This window comes from Sus scrofa, chromosome 1, assembly GCF_054392235.1.
Source record: "Sus scrofa isolate SSC_HxYL_T2T_F1_AM1 chromosome 1, Sscrofa_HxYL_maternal_Yorkshire_Landrace_v2.0, whole genome shotgun sequence".
Classification (NCBI taxonomy): domain Eukaryota; kingdom Metazoa; phylum Chordata; class Mammalia; order Artiodactyla; family Suidae; genus Sus; species Sus scrofa.
Window position 1 is genome coordinate 82,601,184 of NC_139383.1, and position 25,156 is coordinate 82,626,339.

Below are 25,156 nucleotides of genomic sequence, written 5' to 3' on the forward strand. Positions count from 1 at the left end.
GTTAACTTTTGAAAGAGGAAAGGGATCTGAAAGCCAAAAAGTTTGAGAACTGCTGCTATAATTAAAACTGATATTTTTATAATTAGATTTTAAAATTCAAACAAGGAGTTCCTGTTGTAGCTCAGCAGTTTAAGAACCCAACATTGTATCTGTTTGATTCCTGGCCTCACTCAGTGGGTTGAGGATCCAGCATTGCCACAAGCTGTGGCATAGGCTGCAGCTACAGCTCTAATTCAACTCCTGGCCTGGGAGCTTCCATATATTGCAGGTGGGGAAATACAATACAATACAACACAATACAATACAATACAATACAATACAATACAATACAATACAATACAATAAAAATTAAATGTAATTCCAAAGCCCCACATTACATTCATTCAAAAAAATTCTAACATCTATCATGTATGTACAAAGTATTATGCTACTATATTCCTATTTATTTCACTAATCACCACTGTTCATTTTGTCAGATCTAAAATAAGTGAAGAAAAAAGGTGTGTTCACATAGTAAAATCAGGGTGTATTTCATATTTAAATGCACTGATCCATTTTTGCAAGTCCTGTAACTATTTTGCCATCTTGTGTTCAGTAAAGAAATTACACATTATTTTCATTTTTTTATGTCTGATATTTATCCAGTTCTAATAATTGCTGAGAGAAGGTGTTGAAATATGCAATAATGGTTATGGATTTGAATTTTTTCTTTCAATTCTTTGTGTGTGTGTGTATGTATATACAGTCTTTTTTGCCATTTCTAGGGCTGCTCCGACAGCTTATGGAGGTTCCCAGGCTAGGGGTCGAAATCAGAGCTGTAGTAGCCAGCCTACGCCAGAGCCACAGCAACGTGGGATCCGAGCCGTGTCTGCAACCTACACCACAGCTCAGGGCAATGCCAGATCCTTAACCCACTGAGCAAGGCCAGGGATCGAACCAGCAACCTCATGGTTCCTAGTCGGATTCTTTAACCACTGAGCCACGACGGAAATTCCCTTTGTATATATTTGCTTCATATATGTTGAAGCTTTGTTATTGAGCATAATCAGTCTTCCTAATGAACTGACCCTTTCAATGTTATGAAATGTCTTTATCTCCAGTAAGATTGTCTTTGGTAACAGTTCTGATATTAATATAGTTCCACTTTATTACATTTTCTGTTTAGATGGTATGTGTTCTTCTACACACTTACTTTCATTCTGTGTTTTTATATTTAAAGTGTCTCTTCCATAGATATCATGTAGTTAGGTTTTTATAAATATGCATAGAAAATCTCTCTACTAGAATAACTGGTCTCTCTACACTTAAATTTATTACTGATGCGACTGAATTTAGAGCTACCATCTTATTAGTCTCCCTCCCCAGACCCAAGTTTGCTTGTTTTGTTTTCCTCCAAGTTTCTATCTGTGTCTCTGTTTCTCTTTCCCTGACTTCTTTGAGGTTAACCAAATCTTTATTTTAGAATTTCATTTTATCAATTGGCCTTTTAGTATACATTTTTACATTATATTTGAAGTAACTGTTCTAGATATTATAATATACATTCTTAAATTCAACCAGTTTACTTGAGTTAATGTTGTACTTCTTCACACGTAATATAAGAACCATTTACCACACTCCATCCATAATATTTAATGTAACCCCACAATACAATGTTAGAGTTTTTGCTTTAAAAAGTCATGTCATTTTTAAAAGGTAAGAGAAAAAAAGTAATCTCATCTCCTTCCTCAATATTTCCCATTTCCTGAAGATCTGAGCTTCCAGGTGATATCATTACCACCCATTTTTTAACCTGATGAATTTCCTTTTTTAAAAGTAATTACTCTGAATTTTTATTATCTGGCAGATGTTGTCATAAAATGAAGTAGTGAGTCTGCTACTTCAAAGAAAACAACTGTTAACTATTGTTGCCAAAGATAAAACTCGAGCTTTCAAATGAAAATCAGAATATTTGAAATTTCTACCTAGCCTCATAAGCTCGATCCCTTCACAATATTTTCTGATGAAACTGGTTGTTCTATTAGAATCCACTTTTTGTATTTTGTACAGTGAAATGCATGAACATTTGAATTTCCATAATTTGATGAATCAATGTTTTCCAAATGACCAATACATGGATAAAATATCCATTCAAAATGCAAAATAGATGCATGGATCTTAATGTAACAGAATATGAAGAGACCATTGATGTTTCCCAATGGCAAAGTGCAATTAACCATTAAGAAAATACTACTTAAGTTTTGGTGTAATATACAACAATAAAATCCAACATTTTTCAAAAAGACTATTAAAATTCTCTTCACTTTTCCAACTACATGTCTCTGCAGGATAAAATTTTCTTTATATGGCTCCTTCAAAATAACATGTTGCAGGGAGTTCCTGTCATGGCTCAGCAGAAACAAATCTGACTAGTATCCATGAGAATGTGGGTTTGTTCCCTCACCTAGCTCAGTGGGTTAAGGATCTGGCATTGCTGTGAGCTGTGGTGTAGGTCACAGACGCGGCTCAGATCCCATGTTGCATAGGCTGGTAGCTGTAGCTCCGATTTGACCCCTAGGCTGGTAACTTCCACATGCTGTGTGTATGGCCCTAAAAAGCAAAAACAAACAAATAAAAATAATATATTGCAATATTCAATATATATATAAACAGTTGTAAGAATCTAGCTATCCTTTTTCCTTTTTTAAAATTTATTTTTTAAATTGAAATACAGCTGTTTATGATGTTTCAAGAGTACAGCAAATTGATTCAGTATAATATACATATATTCTTTTTCAGATACTTTTCCATTTTAGGTTATTACAAGATATTGAATATACTTCCTTATGCTATATAGTAGGTCCTGGTTATTTACCTATTTTATATATAAGAGTGTGTATCTGTTAACACCGAGGTCCTAATTTATCCCTCCCCACTCTTTTCCCCTTTGGTAACCTAAGTTTTTTTTTACGTCTGTGAGTCTACAAATTTCCCTTAGAGCTCCCTGTAGCATAGTTCTGCTGATAGTAAATTCTTAGTTTTATCAAACAAGTCTTTATTTCATCTGCCCCTTAAAGGATCTCTAATGATACAGAATTTAGAGTTGAGAGTGTTATTTTTTTTTCTCATCAGCAGTCACCGTTATTGTGTCCAGGTATTTTTCTCCTGTTTTCAAGATTTTTCTCTTTATCTTTGGCTTTAGTAGTTTGAACTTAATCTACCCTTATGTGATTTTGTTTTTGTATTCTCATGCTCAGATTTGCTAAGCTTCCGAATTGACAATTTTTATGTCATTCCCCAAATTTAGAAAGCTTTCAGCCAATATTTCTTCAAATATTTTTTCTGTACCATTCTCCCATTTCTTTCCTTCTGCAATTCCAAATAAACATATATTAGACATTTTTATTTTATCCTATGGGTCCCTGAGTCTCCAATCATTTTATTTGCAGTCATTTTCCTCTCTGTTCTTCAGATTGGATAATTTCTATTAATCTATCTGCACATTCACTAAACTTCCATTTGTTAGGGCCAATCTATTATTAAGTCCATTTGGTAAAATGTTTTATTTCATATATTGTATTTTTAAGTTCTACATTTCCATTTTTATAGTCTCCTTTTGTTCATTCATTATGAACAATGATGAGACTTTCTGAGATTTAATATTTGTTCATTCATTATATACCTAGATTCCTTTATTTCCTTGAGTGCTGCTATAATAGGTGCTTTGAAATCCTTGTGAACTAAGTTCTTTTAATAACTGCCTTTTCTTTAGACCATGTCAAGAGCCTTTGGATTATATTCCAGTCATTGTAAATAATATATTGTAGAAGCTCTGGATTCTTTTATATTCTTCCAAAGAGTTTTGACTTTTTCAGTAGGCAATTAAATTAACTGGATTCAAATTCCAAGCTCAGTTTCCTCTTTGGGGGAGTGAAAGCTAAAACCTCTGTTCAATCCTTTTAGCCTTAGGCTGCCTAGAGTTGTCCATATGCAAGATTTATGGTCCTCTCTGGATCTCTTTTTCTGGATTTTCTTTCTCATTTTCTAGTTAGTACAAATACCCCAAATTCTGTCATCTAGTTCTTCAAACCACTAAAACTGGGAGTCACCATCTGAATTTTAGCTACCCTTCAGAGTACCAAATTGGGTCTGACCTCAAGTTAAATGCCATAAGCAATGGTAATTCCCCAGTGACAGTTCCTTTTTCTAAATATAGATGACCTTTACCCTCTAGTTTCTGTCTACTTTTGGTTGCTCACCAGTGCTTTTATAGATAGTTCTTTTTAAAAAATACTTTGTCCTGAGTCTACAGTTGGTGTTTGCTGGAATGTTAGTTCAATAGAAGCTAATCAGCTATAAAAATGCAGAACTCTGCATATAATTTTAGAAAACTAGGCATCTACCTTCCTACTTTCAATGGAGACAAGTGGAAAAGAAACTGAAGGCGTTTCCACTGTGGCTCAAGTGGATTAAGAACCTGCCTAGTATCCGTGAGGATGGAGGTTTGATCCTTGGCCTCACTCAGTTAAGGATCCGGTGTTGTGCAGATGTCGAAGATGTGGCTTGGATCCCCTGCTGCTGTGACTGTGGTGTAGGTCAGCAGCCTGCAGCTCCAGTTCAACCCCTGGCCTGGGAACTTCCATATGCTGCAGATGCGGCCCTAAAAAAATAAAAAAATTAAAAAAAATAAATTGAGAAAAGATAAATGGATTTTACAGTGATTTAAAGTAAATATGGCCTTGATGTTTAAGAACAGTAACTAGAATGTAGGCTTGCAAAGTGTTCCATAATGGGGTATCTCAGGACTTTGGGATTAAAAGCATTAATTTGTCTCTCCCACTCTTGAAAACTTTCTAATGACTGTAAAGGATAAATAAGACATAAAACCAGAGACACAGAAATCAGAAGAGGAGAAGACAGCAATAAAGTTTTGGAAGACTGAAAGCCAAATGGGAAACAATGATATATTTGGTAGAGTGAAGAAAGGTGACATAAGTAAATTGGAGGGGAACCTACAAAAAAAGCCAATATGTGCAACAGAACCCCCAAAAGCTGCAATCATCAGACTCAGTAGTTCTGAGAGTAAGGGTGCAGGAGGATCTCAAATTCAATAAAGGAAGAAGTATGATGCTTAAATACCCTCCCCAATCCTGCACAACCAAGTAATAATCCCCTTCCCAATCCATGAGAAGTGCACATTTACTCTCAGAGACAACGAACTAGAGAGACATTACACTCAGGGAAACAGCACACTTAATGAAGGAGGGACTTGAACTAAAAATGAGAAGCAAAAGTCTACCTCCTACCCCCCATCACGGTAGAATATTTATTTGCGATGATTGGAGGATTCTAATCTAGACTAAGAAAAGACTTATATAAAGTAGGTAGGGGATCCCTGCCACTGCCACAAGTCAATTCATAAAAAATATTCTGGGAGTTCCCACTGTGGTACAGCAGAAACAGATAGCCATGAGGATGCAAATTTGATCCCTGGCCTTGCTGAGTGGGCTGGAGATCCGGCAGTGCTGTAAATTGTGGTGAAGGTCGCAGGCATGGCTCAGATCCCGCCTTCTTGTGGCTGTGGAGTAGGCCAGCAGCTACAGCTCTGATTCAACTCCTAGCCTGGGAACATCTGTATGTCATAGGTGCAGCCCTAAAAAGAAAAAAAATTCTGCCCATACACATGTAACTTCCATTCAGCATTCTGGGCCACTGTTCTCACCATGAAGGGACTAAACATTGGACAAAAGCCTCTAAAATTAAAATTAGTACCTTAAGTACTTATTAAATTGTCAAGCTCTGGTGCAGTTTTTAAGAGGAAAAAAAAAAAAAAATACTAGAAATCAGACCAGCTCTATTTCAGAGAAATTAGAGTCAGGTAGTAACTGTCCTCTTTTATAAATAGATAGATGATAGATAGATAGATAGATAGATAGATAGATAGATAGATAGATAGATAGATAGATAGAAAGAACTTAGAGCTTCAAATTGCACCAAATAACTTCAATATTTGGTCTTAAACACCTCAGTTTGCCCAGGAAAATTTGAATGAAATGTAATAAAGCTCTCCAAGTACTTCAGAAAGTCGACTGGCCATAACTTTCCAAGGTTGTTTTATGTCACATTATTAGTATTAGAAAAAAATAGCCCTGACATTTAACTAAAAGGAAACTGACCAGTAAAAATATTAAAAATTAACCAACAGTCAGAGCAGTCTGTTACACTTTTTTTTTGAAAAAAAAAATCCACAAATTTCTCCTAGAAAAAATAATAACCAAATATCATTAGCAATAACCACACTTCTATTCTTAAACTGAAATTACAATTTATATCAGTATTAAACAAAGTATCCTATATCTAAAAGATAGGTTTTCCTACCTTACCTTCCTCTTTCCTATTCCATGGGATCATTTCCCTCCGTCTACCTGTGCCTCTACCAATGACAGCTACCAGCACTAAACTGCTTTGCTCTTAATTACCTGGAAAAGAAAAAAGAGCCAAATATGTCCTCATGCTTTGGGTCATTTCCTGTTTTTCAAAACAAGCCAGTTTCAAAGATTAATATATAATGATGAACTTAAAAGGAAAAAGCCACAAGAAAAAAATTGCCCCCATCCTTAAAAAAATGAGATAATCCATAAAAACCATAATTTTTTGAGCTCACCAATGAGGTAAGGTGGTAAGGCAACCAAATATTTAAATTCCAAACCCTCTTGAGGAGATGGAACATATGAACCACTTCACCTTTGACAGAGCACAGCAAAAAGAGATGTTACTATAATACAATTGAAATTTTAAACTCTTTTAGGGCCAAGTATGCACGAGTGACAATTTAGAACCCTGAGAGCCTCAGATACAAAGGGATTCTGCATCCACTCAATTCTTTTTTTATAGTATTGCACCTTATGAGATGCTCATGAGAAACAGTGTGAGCAGAGCAGACCTGAGAAAGGCCATAGGTGGTCCAGGTGTGTAGTACCTCTCCAAGACTTGAGGTAGAGCAGGAGTATAAAAAAAAAGTTCATCTATACTTTGGGCCCACAGTATGAGGTGATCAATTACTGCTGGGGTAGAAACAAGAAATTCACCCATGTCACAGATCACACCCTGACATGCAGCAAAAGCAGTCTGTTGCTGGGAAGGGATGGTAAAGCCTCCCGCCCTCAAGTCCCTGCACTGATATCAGGCAAAGATTAGCTACTGCTACTGGAAAGAGCAGGAACACAAATCCTCCTTCACTTTGCATTGACATTAGACAAATGTAAGCTAAACACTGGAGGAGGGACAGAAAGCCCACTCAAGCCCAGATTCTATGCTGATACCAAACAGATGTCTTCTAGCACTGAAAGACATGCAGGGAAATTGTTCACATCCCACGTCCTCTGCCCTGTCCTCGTCCTCCTCCTCCTCCCCCCCTTCTGATATAAGCCAAAGCTCAGCTGTCATGTGAAGGAAATCTGGCTGCATTCTAAATCCTGCACTTAAAAAGAGGCAGTGGGGAAGTGACAGAATCACTGAGAAAGTTCAGCCCCCCGGGGCTCAGGTAATAGGACCTGCCTAAGACTGAGGTTGAAACAGGAAAACTGCAAAACCCCTTCTACCACAAGTCTTACATCAAACAACAAGCAAGAGCAGTCTGCCTCTGGAATAGGGACAAGAACATGGTGAGAGACCCTACACAAGTATATGGGGCAAGCTGTTAGCTAAGACTGGAATAGGAATAATGAAAAAAAATCCTCCAACACTGAAGGCCCCACATCAAAAAGAATGTACCAGTAATCCATTGTTGGAGGAATCTGAAGTCAATGGTGCATCAATGGTAACAATAACAATAACCCCAAACCCAGCTCAACTGCTAACTAGACTGACTCAACCTAATTGCCAGAAAAAAGTATACCCATTTCTCAGTGTAAATACCTCAGGTTCTTCTGTTCATCTATATTCAATGGGTAACAGTCAATCAAAAAATTATAACATATATTTTTCAAAATGATAAATCCCACTGTCAAAAGAGAAAAATAGGAATACAACCAGACTTAAAGATGGTGCATGTATTGGAACTTATAAGAGATATTTAAAAAAAACTAAAATTAATATGTTAAAAGTATAGTAGAAAATGAGTTTGACACTCAACAAATGGGAAATTTCAGCATAGAGATGAAAGCTACAAAAAGAAGTCTAATGAAAACACTAAAAAATAGGGAGTTCCCGTCGTGGCGCAGTGGTTAACGAATCCGACTAGGAACCATGAGGTTGCAGGTTTGGTCCCTGCCCTTGCTCAGTGGGTTAATGATCCGACGTTGCCGTGAGCTGTGGTGTAGGTTGCAGACGCGGCTCGGATCCCGCGTTGCTGTGGCTCTGGCGTAGGCCGGAGGCTACAGCTCCGATTGACCCCTAGCTTGGGAACCTCCATATGCCAAGGGAGCAGCCCTAGAAATGGCAAAAGACAAAAAAAAGAAAAAAGAAAAAAGAAAACACTAAAAAATATATGATATCAGAATGAGTTGCAATACTCATATCAGACAAAATAGACATTAAAATGAAGGCCATAAAGAAAGACAAAGAAGTACACTATTTAATGATAAAAGGATCCATTGAAGACAACGATATTAAAATTGTCAATATATATGTCTCTAATACAGGAGTACCTAGATATAGAAAACAAATACTAACATACATAAAAGGAGAAACTGATGGGAACACAATAATATTAGGAGACTTTAACACCCCACCCACACCAATGGACAGATCCTTTAGACAGAAAACCAAAAAGGCAACAAAGATCCTAAATCACACAATAGAAAAGTTAGACCTAATTGACATCTTCAGGACATCACATCTAAAAAAATCAGAATATATATTCTTTTCAAGTGCACATGGAACAATCTCAAGGACTGACCACAAACTGGGGCACAAAAATAACCTCAACAAACTTAGAGTATAGAAATTATTTCAACTATCTTCTCTGACCACAGTGGCATGAAATCAACATAGGAAAAGAAATGAGAAAAAACTTACTACATGGAGACCAAACAACATGCTACTAAAAAACCAATGGGTTAACAAGGAATCAAAAGGGAAATTAAAAAATACCTAGAGACAAATGATAATGAAAACACAATCATTCAAAATCTATGGGATGATGCAAAAGCAGTGCTCAGAGGGAAGTTTAGTGATACAGGCTTTCCTCAGAAAAGAAGAAATATCTCAAATCAACAACTTAACCTACCATCTAAAAGAATTAGAAAAAAAAAGAACAAACAAAACCTAAAGTCAGCAGAAGGAAGGAAATCATAAAGATCAGAGAAGAAATAAATATGATGGGGGGGGAGGGAGTGGGAGGGATCGGGAGCTTGGGCTTATCAGTCACAACGTAGAATAGATTTACAAGGAGATCCCGCTGAATAGCATTGAGAACTATGTCTAGATACTCATGTTGCAACAGAAGAAATGGTGGGGGAAAAACTGTAATTGTAATGTATACATGTAAGGATAACCTGACCCCCTTGCTGTACAGTGGGAAAATAAAATTAAAAAAAAAAAAAAAGAAATAAATAAAATAGAGATTCAAAAAACAATAGGAAAAAAATCAAAAAAAGAAAGAGCTGGTTCTTTGAAAGGGTAAACAAAATTGACAAACCTCTAGCTAGACACACCAAGAAGAGGAGAGAAAGAACTCAAACAAAATAAGAAATGAAAAAGGAGAAATCTCAATGGATACTGCAGAACTAAAAAAAAAAAAAAAGAGAGAATATTATGAACAATTATATGCCAACAAATTTGACAACTGAGAAGAAATGGACAACTTCCTAGAGACATACAGTCTGCCAAAACGGAATCAAGAAGAAATAGATCAACAGAACAGACCAATCACTAGAAATGAAATTGAATATGTCATAAAAACACTCCCTACAAATAAAAGTCCAAGACCAGACGGCTTTACAGGCAAATTCTGCCAAAAATAAAAAGAAGAACTTATACCCATCCTTCTTAAACTTTTCCAAAAGGTTGAAGAAGAAGGAATACTCCCAAAGACACTCTATGAAACCACCTCACCCTAATACCAAAATGAGACAAAGATATTACCAAAAAAAGAAAATTATAGGCCAATATCTTTAATGAATACAGACACAAAAATTCTCAAACAACATTTTGGCCAACTGAATCCAACAATATAAAAAAAGATCATACACCACGACCAAGTGGGATTCATCCCAAGTTCTCAAGGATGGTACAACATATACAAATCAATCAATGTCACACACTGCATTAACAAAAGAAAAGTCAAAAACCACATGATCATCTCAATAGATGCAGAAAAAGCATGTGACAAAATCCAACATCGATTGATGATAAAAACTCTTACCAAAGTGGGTATAGAGGGAACATAACATAATAAAATCCATTTATGACAAACCCACAGCCAATATAATATTCAATAGAGAAAAGGTGAAAGCCTTCCCAGTAAAATCTGAAACAACACAAGGATACCCATACTCACCATTTTTATTCAACATAGTATTAGAAGTCCTAGCCACAGCAGTCAGACCAACAAAAAGAAATAAAACGTATCCAAATTGGAAGAGACGAGGTAACACTGTCACTCTTCATGACATGATACTATAATAAAAAACCCTATGGACTCCATACAAAAACTACTTGAACTAATCAATGAATTCAGCAAAGTAGCAGGATACAAAATTAACATTCATAAATTGGTTGCATTTCTGTATATTAACAATGAAATATTAGAAAAGGAATATAAAGATGCAATGCCTTTTAAAAATCACACCTCCAAAAATTAAATACATAAGAATAAACCTGACTAAGAAGGTGAAAGACATATGCTGAGAACTATAAAACATTAATCAAGGAAATTAATGAGGATTCAAAGAAAGGTAAAGACATTCCATGCTCCTGGGTTAGAAGAATTAATATCATAAAAATGGTCATACTACCCAAAGCAATCCACAGATTCAATGCAATCCCCATCCATTTACCCATGACATTTTTCACAGAACTACAACAAATAATCCAAAAATTTATATGAAACCATAAAAGACCCAGAATTACCAAAGGAATCCCGAGGAACAAAAACCAAGCAGGAGGCATAACTCTTCCAGACTTCAGATATTACAAAGCTACAGTAATCAAGACAGTATGGTTCTGGTACAAAAACAGAAATGCAGACCAGTGGAACAGAACAGAGAACCCAGAAATAAACCCAGTCAATCAATCTTTGACAAAGGAGGGAAGAATAGAAAATGGGAAAAAGATAGTCTCTTCAGCAAGTGGTGCTGGCAAAACTGGACAGCTGCATGTGAATCAATGAAGCTGGAGCACACCCTCACACTATGTACAGAAATAAACTCAAAATGGCTTAAAGACTTAAACCTAAGACAAGACCCAATAAAACTCCTATGAGAGAACATAGGCAAAACATTCTCTGCCATCAACTACACAAATGTTTTCTTAGGTCAGTCTCCCAAGGCAACAGAAATAAAAGCAAAAATAAACCATTGGCACCTAATCAAACTTACAAGCTTTTGCAAAGCAAAGGAAACCATTAAAACAAACAAACAAAAAAAAAAAACAAAAAACAAAAAGAGGGAGTTCCTGTCATGGTTCAGTGGTTAACAAACCCAAGTGGCATTCATGAGGATGCAGGTTCAACCCCTGGCTTCTCTAGTGGGTTAAGGATCCAGCATTGCCATGAGCTGTGGTGTAGGTCAAAGATGTGGCTCAGATCCCACATTGCTGTGGCTGTGACACAGGGTGGCATCTACAGCTCCAACTGGACCCCTAGCCTGGGAACTTCCATATGCGATTGATAAATAAAAATAAATAAACAAATAAATAAACAAACAAAAAGACAAAACATAGAATGGGAGAAAATATTTTCAAAGGATCCAAATGACCAGGGCTTAATCTCTAAAATACACAAACAACTTATACAACTCAACAGCAATAAAAAACAATCCAATTGAAAAATGGGCAGAAACCTGAATAGACATTTCTCCAAAGAAAACTTACAGATGGCCAACAGCCACATGAAAAAATGCCCAACATCACTAATTATTAGAGAAATGCAAATCAAAACTATAATGAAGTATCACCTCACACAGGTCAGAATGGCCATCATTAATAAGTCCACAAAAAAATGAATGCTGGAGAGGGTGTGGAAAAAAGGGAACACTCCTTCACTGTTGCTGGGAATGTAAATTGGTACAACTGCTATGGAAAACAGTATGGAAATACCTCAGAAAACTAAATATAGAACTACTATTATGACTCAGCAATCCTCCTCAGAAAACTAAATATAGAACTACTATTATGACTCAGCAATCCTATTCCTCAGACAAAACTTTCATTCAAAAAGATACAGGCACCCATATATTCACTGAAGCACTATTCACAATAGCCAAGACATGGACACAACCTAAATGTCCATTGACAGATTAATGGATTAATAAGATGTGGTACATATACACAATGGAATACTACTCAGCCATAAAAAGAACAAAATAATGCCATTTGCAGCAACATGGAAGGAACTAGAGACTCTCATACTATGTAAAGTTAAGTCAGAAACAGAAAGACAAATACCATATCACATATTTGGAATCTAACATATGGCACAAATGAACCTATCTATAGAAAAGAAACAAACGCATGGACTTGGAGAACAGACTTGTGGTTGCCAAGTGTGAGGAGGAGGGAGAGGGATGGACTGGGAGTTTGGGGTTAGTCGATGCAAACTATTGCATTTGGAGTGGATAAGCAATGAGACCCTACTGTATAGTACAAGGAAATATATCTAGTCACTTATGATGGAACATGATGGAGGACAATGCAAGAAAAAGAATGTGTGTGTGTGACTGTGTGTGTGTGTGTGTGTGTGTGTGTGTGTGTGTGTAACAGGGTCACTTTGCTGTACAGTTGAAACTGACAGAACATTGTAAATCAACTATAATAGAAAAAAATAAAAATCTTAAAAAACAAACAAACAAAAAAACCACTTCCTCTAATGAGCTAATCACCAGACAGGACTCTATTGTGAAGGAATAAGTATTCCTTCATAATCATGAGCAAAGAATAAGTAAACCTGAATAAAAGTCAAGAGAAATGATCAAACCAAAACACAAAGAAAAAAATGAGTGGAAAAATAGAATGGTGCATCTAAGAGCCGTGGGGCAATGTCATCTAATGTATAGGCAACTGAAATCCTAAAAGAAGAGAGGAAGGAGTAGAAGAAGTATTTGGAGAGGTGATGGCCAAACACAAATCATGGTCAAACTGCTGAAAATCAAAGTAAAAGCTTAAAAGTAATTAGAGAAGAAGGAAATCTTACATTCTATAGGAAAACAATTCAGAATGATAACAGAGTAGATTCCACTTGGCACAGTGGGTTAAGGATCCAACTGCAGTGGCCCAGGTTGCTGCAGAGGCACAGGTTCAATCCCTAGTCTGGCATGGTGGGTTAAGGATCTGGCACTGGTGAGGCTGTGGCATAGGTCGAGGCTGCAGCTCGGATTCAGTACCTGACCAGGAAAATTCCATAAGCTGCGGATGAAGCCAAAAAACAACAAACAAAAAAGAATGATAAGAGTTCTCATCTATGCAAACTGGAAGATGGAGAGACATTGTTTAAAGTGTTGAGGAAAATAAACTTTCAACCTAGAATTTTATACCCAATGATAACATATCCCTAAAATGAAGGCAAAATAAGGACATTTTCAGACAAACAGAAGCTGAGAATTCACTGCTGGCACACCTGCACTATAAGAAATGTAAAAGTCAGTATTTTAAGGGAAATACGGATCAACACAAAGAAATAACAAGCACTGAAATAATAAAAATGTGGGTAATTTGTTTAATTTTCTTAATTTCTTTAAAAGAAAAGTGATTGTCTAAAGCAAAAATTTTAACATTGCAGGATTTATAGAATATGTAGAATGAATAAAAATAATAGCACAAGACACACAACAGGGAAATGGAAGTATATTCTTACACGATATGTAAAATGGTATATTATTAAAAGTAGATTGTGATAAATTTAAAATATATATCATAAACCCCTAGAGCAAAGACTAAAACAAAGATGACAAAGAGGTATAAAGAATAAGTTAATACTGAAATTAAAATGGATTCTTTTAGAGTATAATAATGGCTTTATCAACAACAGGTGAATCTAGGTAGATGAAGGGTTTCTAGAGTTCACTGCATCACTCTTGCAACATTTTTCAAAAGCTTGAAGCTTTTTCAAAATAATGGGTTTAATTAAAAATATAAATGACAAAAATGGCCCTAAAGAAATTTCCAATATTTATTTAACCCCCACAGTGTGCGAAGCCTGCAAAAGGAAATACGAAGCTATACCAAGAGAACATATGATCCCCATCAGGCTGCAGCTCACATTTCTATGAGACTCAAAAATGAATACCTGACCATGAATATATACCAGAAAACTGTCCAGAAATAACAAAATTTTTGATTGAAGGAACTGAAATATTCCTTAACTCCAAGAGCCAATAATCTGGAAACAACAAAAATAATAAAAGTCCCTAAACTGGTTAATATTTTGTGGAACCATTAAAATATCCCTATCATAATATAGTTTAATTTCAAAGGGTATTTATCAAACACTAACCATAATCCCTGTCCTGTACTAGATGCTAGGGGTAGACAGAGAAGCTGTATATTAATACTCTGAAACTTAATTTATATATTTATTTATTCAGTTAGTTTCAAAGTAGAAGAAATTTATTATTCTTACAATTTCCATGGGTCAGGGGTCTGGGTACTATTATCTAGGTCTTCTGCTCAGGAAGACCAGCTAATAAATCCCAGACCAGACTGAAATCAAGGTGTCAATTGGGCTGTGATTTTCATCAGAGGCTTGGGACCCTCTTCCAAGTTCACTGGGCATTAGAAAAAAATCCCTTTCTTTGCAGTTGTACCACTGAGGTACCTGTCTACTTGATAGAGACTGTAGGTCACAGATACAGCTTGGATCTGGTGTTGCTGTGGCTGTGTTGTAGGCCTCAATTACAGCTCTAATTCAACCCCTGGCCTGCGAACTTCCATATGTTGCAGGTGTAGTAGCCCTAAAAAAATAAAATAAAATAAAATAAAATAAGATAAGATAACGGCAACAGATAAAATGTAAATCCCAACACTGAGTGTGCTGCTACCAGGTAATTCAGACATTAACTAAGACTACAATGAAAGATACTGCAAGCAAATTATCTCTACAAAGATATGGATACCAATGTTGAAGGAACAAAATTAAAATGGTCACCTCCCCAGTAACAAGAGTAGAAATCAATTAAATAGAAAATGGACAAGCACAGAGAAAATCAAACCCCAAAGTTAATAAGATTGATAACTTTCTAGTAAGACTGATCAAGAAAAAAATACCTCCAAAATGATCAGTATCAGGAACGAAAGAGGGTCTATATCACTATCAAACCTAAAGACGCTAAAGAGCTAATAAGAGAATGTTATCAACAACTTTACGACAATATGGGCAATAATGGAGATGGCATTAACAAATTCACTGAAAAACTGACAAAAGATACAGAGAAAATTTGAATTGCCCTATGTACTTCTTTAAAATTGAATTTATAATCAAAAACTTCCTTACCAAGAATATTTCTAAATGTTGGCTGAAGTCTGTAAACCACTTTTTTAATCAAAGAAAACCCCTGAAGATTAGACAAAGCCCTGAGTAAACCAGTCATGTCCCCCTCCCCCCGCCATTGGATTTTTAGTGAATGGAAAGGAGATACAGAGAGAGGAAGAATCACAAAAGAGGGCAGAGACAATGGTAAGGAGATAAAGACAAGGTGATAAAGTAAAAGAAAACAAATAGTCTCATTATGTCGGTAAGACAGAACTAATAAAATCAACAAAAACTAGATTACCTGCATTAATGGTGTACAATGGCAACCTGAGAACCTATGGATTAGATTAGAAATGGATGAAAAAGGGGAAATAGACCTGTAAAAATTGTTGGTTTGTATTTCCTAAACAAGCAAGTGATAGCAAAAGAGAGCTGTTGAAGAACCAAGTTAGGAGGCTGGTACACAAAGCAGACAACCTACAGAATAGACAGGATAACTGGAATAGCAATACAGTATTGTTTAGAGGCACTCTTTATTACTGTGATAATACCATCTACATACACTAGAACATTAGTTCAAAACTTGAAACAGTGCTCCTAGAAGAAAATTTTCAGATAGAAAATGTGTAATGGTTAGAGACGAAATTATTACAGTTTCTGACAATAGAATTGAAACAAGGAGCTAAAGAAACCTGAATTCAAAAGAATCTGCTTTTGGAAAAATCTGCTCTCTTCTTGGTGGGTTTGAGTCTAACCTAAAAATTATAAAACTTATGATATTATTTTACTTTATTATACTATAGCATAAATGAAAGATAGCTTAGAGAACTATAGTCAATTCTCATTATTCCAAACAGTCATATTCTATAAACTCACTTCAAACACTGAGTCAGTCAACACTGTACCATGGCTCCTATCAGAAAATACAAGGTGAGGTTCCAGCCAGCCTTTGGTCACATTTTTGTCAACCAATCAAAACACAACCTTGTATAATGCGTGTTCTGTTTAAAGACATCTTATTCAACACATCCTGCAGATTCATGAACACTAAATTCATAGCCACCAGCACTGTAACTCATGTCTAAACGAAGCTTATCTAACATGGATATTTTCTCTGTAAGGCACATTGCCACCCTCTTGGGACAGCACTTCACTCTCCTTGGGGGGAGTCATTTTATATGGTGAAATCACTAACAAAAAGCACAAGATGTGAAAAACGTTGCACTAAATAAATAGATGGCAAAAAAGAGACTGAAACAAGAAGTCAGAGCACTACCTGTATGACCTTGGCTAGGAACATTCTTCCAGGCAACACCAATTTTCCACGGCTCTGTGTATGTCTGTAAAGAACTGTGAAAACACTGAGTGCTGATTGTGGGGCTACAAATAAATTTCAGTGAGTAGGCAAATTTGCTCAATTGGAACCCAGGAATAATGAGGATTGTTGTATACTACTGTCACACAAGTAAATTTTTATATATTTACTGTAAATAAACCTAGAAATCTAGAAAACCATAATACCATTCAAGAATACCATTTATTGGACTCAATTTGCCAAGATTTTTAGTTATGAAACATGAAAAATACAAATCCATTAAAAGTCACTTTTACAATGATTTCAAGCAGGCCTCTTCAACATACTAGAATATGACAATTAGCATTAGGAGAAGTCAAAGCATGTTCATTTTTAAGTTATAAATTAAATTCATTAAATCGGATGTGGGAAACTTAATTCACTACATTTTTAAGAGCAGGACTGCCAGTATATTGATTGTAATCAACTTTTCAGAAATACCATTTATTCATATGGACTATTATTGAGTATCAGGCCATGCCTTCCCTCATCCTAAGATTAAAGTGCTGCCAAAAGATTTCATGACTTAATACATCATTATCCACATTGGTTACACACTGCAGTTAAATGCATTATACGAAAAACAAAGTCTGATCTAGGCTCTACAGAGTTCTCACAGATGAGAGATGTTTATTCAAACACCTAAATGTTCATGTTCAAAGCTTTACGTATTTGCAAATCACCTTTAGTTTTGGGAGAGGCAAAGAGAGAAATAGCAATAAATGAGAAAATTACAATTGCATGAATTAGTAGTGACTTCAACGAAATTTTTGAAAAAGCAATCTCTTTCCCATCCATTTCCTCATCATTCCAATTAAGTCCTATTGCATTATAGCTACTACATACTTTACAGAGAAAGGTGAGAATTAAGTGAACAAATGAGAAACTCTGTACACCTGCCTTAGAGATCATTCCAGGCCAATGCCCACATTTTACAGTTGGCTGCCAGCCAAGTGCTCTTTTTACACCATTATTTTTAGGAATGTGACCAGACTGCACACCAGATCATGAAGCAGAACTGCTACTATGTATTCCAAAAAAAAAGGTCCCCCAAATATTAGCTATAAAAACCTATACCAAAGTGTATATTTTCTAAAGGGACTGTCTCTCTTGGCCTAATCAAGCTGAAACCTGAACTGATCTAAAAGTGGGACAATTGTTAGAAAATGAAGAACTCAATACTTTAAAAAAAGAGAAGAAAAATTATACCATTATACCATGCTTCCCTGTGGTACAGCTTTGATTAAAACTTGGGCCCAAACATTAGCTCTGATCAATTATTTCCATATTAAAATCAAAAAAACTGTCAAGAGGAGGAAAAAAAGACACATCTCGCTTTGTAGTTGGGAAGCGGGGGAAACTTTTATTAATAAGTTAGAACACATTCGTCAACAGAAACTTTAAAAAATTCACCCTTAGGGAGTTCTCATCATGGCTCAGCAGTAACTAACCCAACTATTTTTTCCCATAGAATTCTGTTATGGGGCACAAAGGTAGAACATTATTCCATATAAACTGTTACTGAATAATTTTATTACTTTGGTTTTGAATTGCAAACGCTTGTTTTCTTCAAAAGCATTATAGTACAGGGATGCTATGTAAACAGCAACTTAAGCAAGAAATATTGTCCATATTCAGACTGAGAGAATCCACTGTCCAATGTAAAGTATATTTTTATTATTTAATTGTGAATCATATCAGCAAGTAATAAGACCAAGAGCTTATAGAGCATTACAACTAGAAAGCCCAGCCAACACATTTTCCACTACATAATAAACACCACCTACTTCTTATGCATATCCAACAATCATTTTTTTGGTTGTGTTTCTTAAGTTCTTCTTCAGTTACTTCAATTAATTTGCCTTTTAATCCTAAAGGGTCCTTCTCACTTTTGGTCACTAGAATTCAATCCATGAGACTTCTGCCCTGTTTCAGAGGGCCCTCAAAAAGTAAAAGGGAAGAATTCAATTTGGCATCTTCAAGTTGGCAGCCCTTCCCCTTCCTGCTGCTGGTCTTCAGGCTACTTCATTACTCTAATTCCCCCTCAAAAAGATAGAAAAAACCCTCAAATCTGACAGTTCTAAAGCCCTTCTTATAATTTTAGGAGGTTGTATTAGAATTATAAATTGAACACTATATAAAATAGCTGGGCTATAACGTGGGCTTAGAAATGCTAGCACACAAATATGCACCCTAGTGCTATGACAGTTATAACAAGGATAGTACAGAACCTGGAGTCAGAAAACAAGTTGTGGTCCTGGCTCTACCAATATGTTCTAGCTGCTTACCAATCTGGACCAAATTTTTTTGCCTTAAAAATCTAAAGAGGAGTTCACTGGTGACTTAGCAGGTTAAGGATCCAGCGTTGTCCCTGCTGTGGCTCAGGTCGCTGCTGTGTCTAGGGTCAATCCCTGGCCCAGGAACTTCTGCATGCCTTGGCCAACAACAACAACAACAAAATTCAAAAGAGATTTGATAGAAGAAAATAGAAACAACTAGCTAAAGTTGATTTTCCGGACTTTCAACAGACACAGAATTTCAAAACTCACATGAGACAGCAGTGTGTTTTCTAAGAATCCACTGAGAAACAAAGGTTATCAAATCACGAAAATAAGAAAACAGTCACACTCTAGGGGAGGGGTTGGCAAACTGGCCTGTACCTGTTTCTGTATAGCCCTTGAACTAAGAAAAATTTCCATACATGGTAGGGAAGGTGAAGAGATTGAATCTTTATGAATCCCTCAAAGCCTAAAATATTTCTTACCTGATCTTCTGCACAAAAGTTAGCCTACTCCTGCCTAGAGGGTTTAATAACAGAATGTATTGGATTTTGTAGCGTTTTTTTCCCCCCACAAAATACATTTTCAAAGCTTTTATTTTATTTCTTTTTAGAGCTGCACCTGCAGCATATGGAAGTTCCAGGGGGTTGAACTGGAGCTGCAGCTGCCGGCCTAAGCCACAGCCACAGCAACACTGGATCCAAGTTGTATCTGTGATCTATGATGCAGCTTGTGACAATGCCAGATCCTTAACTCAGTTAGCAAGGCCAGGGATCAAACATGCATCCTCACAGAGACTATATCAGGTTCTTAACCTGGTGAGCCATAATGGGAACTCCAAAGCTTTTAGATAAGATGTATTATTAGTATTTTAACCAGTTAAGATACCCCAATGGAAAATTTTCAAGACATTTCTATAGGATAGGGCTACTATCTAACCTATATAACTAGTTTGTAACATAGTACCAGATTACTGTTTAATGTAGAGGCAGCAACATTCAAGGAAGTTTACTTCTACAGACTGAATTTTGTGTCCCTCCCAAATTAGGCTGAAATCCTAGCCCTCCATGTGATGGTATTAGAAAGTGGGGCCTTTGGTAGGTGATGTAGTTGCTGGGATTGCTGCCCTTATTAAATAGGACTCAGGGAGCTCCCTCATCCCTTCCACTGAGTAAGGACACTGAAAAGATGGCTACAAACAAGGAATTGGGCTCTCGCCAGAAAAAGAATTGGCCAATGCATTGATCTTGGATTTCCCAGTCTTCAGAAGTGTGAGAAATAAGTCTGTTGTATAAGCCACCCACAGTCTTCTGGTATAGCAGCCCAAAAGGACTAAGTCAATTACAAATCTCATTTTCCTCAATCATATCTATTTTAGACATGCAATTGTCCCCCAAATAACAAAGTGATAGGTCTGTGGTGCCTTTCCAGTTTCACATTCCTTCTTATGAATCTATGACATCTCATTCTTCCCTCATTAAAACTCTTTAGGTGTCTTGGTCTCCATAAATGAAGTAAAGTATGAGAATACATATGATCTTTCCCGCATCAAACCCAAATGATTTCTTTTGCCATTCCATCACCTGCAGGGTGGTTAAAAGTAATCTTTTGGGAATGTACATTTAATCTAGGTCCCTCCCTCCTTCCCATATTCTTTATAATGATGTATCTGAGTTCCCTAGAGCTGTTTACCAGATCCTTCATAATCTGGTCATAGTTTGCCTCACTAGCTCCATGGTTTAACTTTCTCCCCTTTCCAGTCTATGCTTTAGGTAAATGGGAACTCGTTTCCTCCTCTCCCCCACAGGAATCACTTCCCCCAGAAACCCTCTCTGACCCCAGGTCCTTCGTGGTCATAACAGACTGTTATCGTACTTGTGACATTTATAGCCGTCTCTTTACTAGTCTATGAAGTCTAGTGGACTAAACTCAGTGAAAACAGAGATATTGGGGCTCAGGGCTGGCCATGAAAAAGGAACACTCTCACAGTCCTCTCTGTCTCCCTGGAAACAGGAAATAAATCTCCCATGTGAAAGATGCCCTGCCGTTACTGGGAGGTAGCAAGACATCCTTCTCACCAGAGATAGGAAATTCAGGGTCAATAAGTCTCTATAAACAAAGCCTGTTATTTCTTTACTAATGTACTCCCCAAACTTTGCTTAAACTCCTTACTAATGAAGCTTCCCAACCTAAACTTCTTTATCGCATCAACTTCTCTCAAATTTATTGTTTGTCTAAAATGTATAAAAGCTGCTTGCTTTGGCCACTTCTTGGGTCCCATTTCAATGAGACTTCTGCGCATTCAAATTAAATTTGTTGCTTTTTCTCCTGCTAATCTGTCATGTGTCAATTTTATTATCAGAACAGCTATAAGAAGGAGGAATGAATAAAAGTGGAAATTTCCCCCTTTCCAAAAGAGACTACATCTCTAACATATGGCAGCTTCTCAATAAATATTTATTTACTAGTGTTCATAGAGACAATTTTAAAAAAGAATCGGTCTTTCTCACTCAAAAGTCTATACTTTTTGCTTTTTTGCTTTTTAGGGCCAGAGGCATGGCATATGAAAGTTTCCAGGCTAGGGATCAGACTGGAGCTACAGCTGCCAGCCTACGTCACAGCAACATGGGATTCAAGCCATGTCTGTAACCTACACCACAGCTCACGGCAACACCGGATCCTTAACCCACTGAGTGACACCAGGGGTCAAACCCGCATCCTCATGGATACTAGTCAGGTTCATTACCACTGAGCCATGATGGGAACTCCAAAAGTCTACACTTCTAACAATTATGATATAGGAACCTCCCCAACTAAGTTCTATTTCCTCAGCCTCTACCCTTGTCATATAATCCTGACAAGCGTTCTAAGATGTTCAAGATTGGCTTATTTTGAAACTGATCAGGACTCTGTGGGACCTGCCATGTCCCTGCTCCTTATTTGCTGAAAAAGCTTAGTCTCCTAGGCCTTCCCAGAGTTCCAAAGAGCAGAGTCAAACAGCTAATGATTATAGAAGTGAGAAAATGTAGAAACCAAGGAAACATAGTCAAGCAAGAACAGTACTAATAGCTTGAACAATAGAGTAACAGGATTCCCAGCGCCCCCGGAAGGGGCACAGATAACAATGTTATGCATATCCTTGAGCTGTTTTCCAGAAACCAGGGCCCCAAGGGATGGAAACTGTTAACCACAAGCACTCAGTCCCCAGAATGGCTGGAACCAGAAGGTTGAGGATTGAGATTTATAATATATCACCATGTTACCTCATCACCAACCAAACAGAAGAATGTCCATAAGCTAATCATGCACCCTGGGATACTCACCTCAAATGCTGCCTTTAAAAATTCTTGCCTGAAAGGTATCAGGGAGTTCAGGTGTTTTGAACATTAGCTGTCCATTCTCTTTGTTTGGTGCCTTGCAAATAAACACTGTACTTTCCTTCATCACTATTCAGTATTAGCAGATTGGTTTTGCTTCTTCTCAAGAAAGCAAACCCAAATTTGGTTCAGCAACAACTTCACAAAGAGGGGAAAAAACGATCTGAGTTTTTTCTTGAATTGCATCATAATCTATTTTAGTTTCTTTTTGGACCCAAAGACTCATGCTACTACTTGTAGACTTTTTGTATTTGCCTCTAAGTTTTCTCCTTTAAATAATACTGAGAATGTGGCCGATAATTTTAATGGAGAAGGGGCAGCAACTCTCTTATTTTAATTCAGATATTCTTTTTTTTTTTTTTTTGGAAAGGATATACTATTCAGCCATGCACTTAGCTAAAGTAAAGAAACAGGTCAAATACCAAGGAGGACAGAACACATGATTTGATGGCTGGATGATAAATGCAGCAATAAATGAAAAGTCATAGTGTGAACCACATCACATCAGGCCTATAGGGTCCCAAGGCAGCATTTCTTAACCAGTTTCCTTTTCCGTGAAATGGAGATGACAGAAGCACCCACTTCACAGGATTACTGGAAAGATTAAACACATGTAAAACACTCAGGCAATCAGTAAACACTGAACAATTCTCAGCTATATTATCCTTATAGTCAGAGTTATAGACTTCTGAAAAGTTTATGAAAACTACAGATCCCAGAAGCCATTACTCTCATCTAGAGACAAACTCAGGTCCATGTGGAGAAAATAAAGAAAGTTGATGAACATTTAAGTTGTGGCAGATGAATGGATTAAGAAGATGTGATATATATACACAATGGAATACTACTCAGCCATAAAAAAGAACAAAATAATGCCATTTGCAGCAACATGGATGGAACTAGAGACTCTCATACTAAGAAGAAGAAAAATACCAAGATAGCACTTAAATCTGTAATCTAATATACAGCACAAATGAACCTATCCACAGAAAAGAAATAAACTCATGGACATGGAGAACAGACTTGTGGTTGCTGGGAGTTTGGGGTTAGTAGATGCAAACTATTGCATTTGGAGTGGATAAACAATGAGATCCTGCTGTAGAGCACCAAGGAACTATATCCAATCACTTGTAATGGAACATGTGGAGGATAATGTGAGAAAAAGAATGTGTGTGTATGTGTATATATGTAAGACTGGGTACACTTTCCTGTACAACAGAAATTGACAGAACATTGTAAGTCAACTATAATTTTAAAAAATTTAAATAAAGTTGATGAGATTCCCAAATGATGTTAATGCTAAGACTCAAGAATCCAGAAATGAAAAAAGAGTGGCCCAAGTAGATAGAAGACCTTTTCAAAAAATATAAAGATGTGAATATTGAATGAGGAACTAACAAATAATGGGAGCAAGCATCATTCATGTTTCAATGAACACAAGAGAAAATTTTATTAAATTCTGTAAATATAAAACGCATTTGTGGCACAAGGGCAAAGTAACTACATTTGACAAAAAATTATATTAGCCTAAAGTCGGCAAGCGATATCAGTAGAGAAAGGAATGATAAAACAATCAGGTACCACAGCAGGAGAGAGGCAGTGTGACTTGGAAAAGTGTCAGTAAACCGAAAGTCTGTGGACATCTGTTCTCCCTTCCCCAATCCTTCATAGCGCCGCAGTCCCCACTCTTGGCTAGATGATCTCTTGTCACAGTTGATACTGCCCAACCTTTTCCTCTCCTAGGGAACCCATACCGCTCACAACTCCTTCATAAAGTGAAGAACAAAAGAACGAAAGGATTATGTTGCGGGAAGGAAGCTCATACTAAGTACCTAAAAACTGGAAGCACAGTGCCTGGCACTATCCCACATCTAAATTTAATTAGCGGGAAAAGAGTCGGAAGAAGCGAACAAAAGGGAGAAAAGGATGGGAAAGAAATGGGGCCAGTAGGTAAGAGGGAGGGAGGGCAGGAGAGTTTGGCATGGGATCTGAAAGACATCGCCAGCAAGGGCAGGAAGGAGGTAACCAAGGCTAGAGGAGGGACAGGAGGTGGGAGAGGGGACGGAAGGAGAACCGACTGTGCTAGAGCACGAAGGGGGCTGCAGCGCGAGACAAACGGGGTCGCCCGCTTACCTTGCTATGCCCCCCGGAGGGGCCGCGCTGCTGCGAGCTGGGGCCTGGGAGACACTGGGGAAGGACGGTCAGCATCCTGGACCCCTGGCCGGGCCCTACCGGCGACCCACTCGCTGAAGTAATTTAAAACCTGCCGCTCTGGCTCAGAGGCGGGGCAGAGGGCAAGCCCCGGACCCACTTGCGGGGTCACGCAGGCTGAAGCACGCCGCGACGCCTCACGTCGAGGGCGCGGGGGGCGGAGCCAACAGGAGGCGGAGCCCGCAGGGGTGACACAAGGGCAAAGTACGCATGCTCCATTAGTCCTGCGCCCTGAATTTCAGCACCGCCGGGAGGTGACAGCTCTTCTCTGGAAAGATTAAAGAGTGAAGTTGTTCCTCAGCCTGGGTGCTGACCGAATCTGAGAATAAAT

The 25,156-nt window shown here is 37.3% G+C and overlaps 1 long non-coding RNA gene across 13 annotated transcripts in view; it reads right to left on the reverse strand.

Annotated features, from left to right (window-relative positions):
- LOC146406171 (uncharacterized) overlaps window positions 1-24,941 on the reverse strand; it is a 197,811-nt gene extending 172,870 nt beyond the window's left edge. For 12 of the 13 annotated variants that reach the window (XR_014807663.1, XR_014807650.1, XR_014807671.1 and 9 more), the window contains exon 1: window positions 24,748-24,941. This is a non-coding gene — a long non-coding RNA (uncharacterized LOC146406171). Of the gene's footprint in view, window positions 1-6,362; window positions 6,459-24,747 lie in introns of all 13 variants that reach the window. The other variant, XR_014807646.1, reaches the window with a different exon arrangement.
- Between the last annotated feature and the right edge of the window lie 215 nt (window positions 24,942-25,156).